The sequence below is a fragment of the Arachis hypogaea genome, chromosome 15, assembly GCF_003086295.3.
Source record: "Arachis hypogaea cultivar Tifrunner chromosome 15, arahy.Tifrunner.gnm2.J5K5, whole genome shotgun sequence".
Classification (NCBI taxonomy): domain Eukaryota; kingdom Viridiplantae; phylum Streptophyta; class Magnoliopsida; order Fabales; family Fabaceae; genus Arachis; species Arachis hypogaea.
In genome coordinates, this window is record NC_092050.1 from 116,597,289 (window position 1) to 116,601,245 (window position 3,957).

Below are 3,957 nucleotides of genomic sequence, written 5' to 3' on the forward strand. Positions count from 1 at the left end.
AGCCATGGAAAGGAGTAAGACTGATTGGATGAAGGTAGCGGGAAAGCAGAGATTCAGAGGAACGAAAGCATCTCTGCACGCTTATCTGAAATTCTCACCAATAAAATTACATAAGTGTTTCTATCCCTATTTTCTGTTTAATTAGTATTATTTTCGAAAACTCCATAATCAACTATTATCCGCCTGACTGAGATTTACAAGGTGACCATAGCTTGCTTCATACCAACAATCTCCGTGGGATCGACCCTTACTCGCGTAAGGTTTATTACTTGGACGACTCAGTGCACTTGCTGGTTAGTTGTATCGAAGTTGTGACAATTTATGAATTGAGATTAGAGCACCAAGTTTTTGGAGCCATTACCAGAGATCACAATTTCGTGCACCAAGTTTTTGGTGCCGTTGCCGAGGATTGTTCGAGTTTGGACAACTGACGGTTCATCTTGTTGCTCAGATTAGGTAATTTTCTTTTTGTTTTATTTTCAAAAATTTTTCAAAAAAAAAAATTTTCAAAAATTTCTCCTTTGTTTTCGAAAAAAAAAATGTGTTTTCAAAAAAATATATTTTTCTCCAGAATTTTTAAGAATGAATTCTAGTGTTTCATGAAGCATGTTGAAGCATGGCTGGCTGTAAAGCCATGTTTAATTCCTCTGTAGGGCATGTTAGGCTTGTCATGTCTGAGTTACATACTAAAGCTTGGCTGGCTATTAAGCCATGCCTGACCCTTTGATTGGAGCTTTAGACTAAAGAGCATAAGATTCCTGGAATTCATATTAAAAATTTTGGAATCCTTATTTTTCTTTTTTCAAAATGATTTTCGAAAAAATTAAAAGAAAATACAAAAAAATCATAAAATCATAAAAATCAAAAATATTTTTTGTGTTTCTTGTTTGAGTCTTGAGTCAATTTTTAAGTTTGGTGTCAATTGCATATTCATCTTGCATTTTTTGAAAATTCATGCATTCATAGTGTTCTTCATGATCTTCAAGTTGTTCTTGGTAAGTCTTCTTGTTTGATCTTGATGTTTTCTTGTTTTGCATCTTTTCTCGTTTTTCATGTGCATTTTTGCATCCATAGAGTCTAAACATGAAAGATTTCTAGGTTTGGTGTCTTGCATGTTTTCTTTGCATATAAAATTTTTCAAAAAATAAGTTCTTGATGTTCATCTTGACATTCAAAGTGTTCTTGGTGTTCATCTTGACATTCATAGCATTCTTGCATGCATTCATTGTTTTGATCCAAAATTTTCATGCATTGCATCATTTTTGTTGTTTTTCTCTCTCATCATAAAAATTCAAAAATCAAAAAAATATCTTCCCCTTTTTCTCTCTCAAAATTTCGAAAATTAGATTTGACTTTTTCAAAAATTTTTAAAAATCTAGTTGTTTTTATGAGTCAAATCAAATTTTCAATTTAAAAATCTTATCTTTTTCAAAATCTTTTTCAAAAATCAAATCTTTTTCATTTTTTCTTGGTTATTTTTGAAAATTTTAAAAATATTTTTCAAAAATCTTTTTCTTATCTTTATCCCCTAATTTTCGAAAATAACATCATCAATTAATGTTTTGATTCAAAAATTTCAAGTTTGTTACTTGCTTGTTAAGAAAGATTCAAACTTTAAGTTCTAGAATCATATCTTGTGATTTCTTGTGAATCAAGTCATTAATTGTGATTTTAAAAATCAAATCTTTTTTTTCAAAAACTAATTTCAATCATATCTTTTCAAAAATATCTTCTTATCTTATCTTTTTTTTTTAAAAAAAATTTTGATTTCAAAATATCTTTTCTAACTTCCTAACTTCTTATCTTTTCAAAAATTGTTTCAACTAACTAACTAACTTTTTGTTTGTTTCTTATCTTTTTCAAAACTACCTAACTAACTCTCTCTCTCTAATTTTTGAAAATATCTTCCCTCTTTTTCAAAATTTCTTTTTAATTAACTAATTATTTTAATTTTTGATTTTAATTTTCGAAAATTACTAACCTTTTTCAAAAACTATTTTCGAAAATCACTAACCCTTTTTCAAAAATAATTTTCGAAAATTCTTCTCCCTCATCTCTTTCTGTTTATTCATCTACTAACATCTCTTCCTCACATCACTCACCAAAAATCCGAACTCCCTCTCTCTCTCTGAGTTCATATTTTCTCTTCTTCTTTTCTTCTACTCACACAAGGACCTCTATACTGTGGTAAAAAGGATCCCTATTATTATTATTTTTCTGTCCCTCTTTTTCATGTGAGCAGGAGCAAAGACAAGAATATTCTTGTTGAAGCAGATCCAGAACCTGAAAGGACTCTGAAGAGGAAACTAAGAGAAGCTAAATTACAACAATCCAGAGATAAACTCTTTTTCAAAAAATATTTTTCGAAAATTCTCCCTCTTCCATCTTATTCTATTTATTTATTCATCTACTAACATCTCATCTCACATCTCAACCCTCCTCACAGTTGTGTTTCTTCCATTACATTACATTCTTTGTCTCCCCCTCTTCTTCTACTCACACAGGGATCCCTATACTGTGGTATAAAGGATCTCTATTATTATTATTATTATTTTTCTGTGCCCTCTTCTTTGTCATATGAGCAGGAGCAAGGATAAGAACATTCTTGTGGAAGCAGATCCAGAACCTAAAAGGACTCTAAAAAGGAAACTAAGAGAAGCTAAAATACAACAATCCAGAGATAACCTTTCAGAAATTTTCGAACAGGAAGAGGAGATGGCAGCCGAAAATAATAATAATGCAAGGAGGATGCTTGGTGACTTTACTGCACCTAATTCCAATTTACATGGAAGAAGCATCTCCATTCCTGCCATTGGAGCAAACAATTTTGAGCTGAAACCTCAGCTAGTTTCTCTGATGCAGCAGAACTGCAAGTTCCATGGACTTCCATCTGAAGATCCTTTTCAGTTCTTAATTGAATTCTTGCAGATATGTGATACTGTTAAGACTAATGGAGTAGATCCTGAAGTCTACAGGCTCATGCTTTTCCCTTTTACTATAAGAGACAGAGCTAGAATATGGTTGGACTCTCAACCTAAGGATAGCCTGAACTCTTGGGATAAGCTGGTCAAGGCTTTCTTAGCCAAGTTCTTTCCTCCTCAAAAGCTGAGTAAGCTTAGAGTGGATGTTCAAACCTTTAGACAGAAAGAAGGTGAATCCCTCTATGAAGCTTGGGAGAGATACAAAGGACTGACCAAAAAGTGTCCTTCTGACATGCTTTCAGAATGGACCATCCTGGATATATTCTATGATGGTCTGTCTGAATTAGCTAAGATGTCATTAGATACTTCTGCAGGTGGATCCATTCACCTAAAGAAAACGCCTGCAGAAGCTCAGGAACTCATTGACATGGTTGCTAATAACCAGTTCATGTATACTTCTGAAAGGAATCCTGTGAATAATGGGACGCCTATGAAGAAGGGAGTTCTTGATATTGATACTCTGAATGTCATATTGGCTCAGAATAAAATATTGACTCAGCAAGTCAATATGATTTCTCAGAGTCTGAATGGAATGCAAGCTACATCCAACAGTACTCAAGAGGCATCTTCTGAAGAAGAAGCTTATGATCCTGAGAATCCTGCAATAGCAGAGGTAAATTACTTAGGTGAACCTTATGGAAACACATATAATTCATCATGGAGAAATCATCCAAATTTCTCATGGAAGGATCAACAAAAGCCTCAACAAGGCTTTAATAATGGTGGAAGAAATAGGTTTAACAATAGTAAACCTTTTCCATCATCCACTCAACAACAGACGGAGAACTCTGAACTAAATACCTCTAATTTAGCAAACTTAGTCTCTGATCTATCTAAGGCCACTGTGAGTTTCATGAATGAAACAAGGTCATCCATTAGAAATTTGGAAGCACAAGTGGGCCAGCTGAGTAAGAGGATCACTGAAATCCCTCCTAGTACTCTCCCAAGTAATACAGAAGAAAATCCAAAAGGAGAG

The 3,957-nt window shown here is 33.2% G+C and overlaps 1 non-coding gene across 1 annotated transcript; it reads right to left on the reverse strand.

The window, feature by feature from the left end:
• Positions 1-3,111: 3,111 nt before the first annotated feature.
• On the reverse strand, positions 3,112-3,219 carry LOC112753168 (small nucleolar RNA R71). The gene has a single exon (XR_003177564.1). It is a non-coding gene; the product is annotated as a small nucleolar RNA R71 (small nucleolar RNA).
• Between the last annotated feature and the right edge of the window lie 738 nt (positions 3,220-3,957).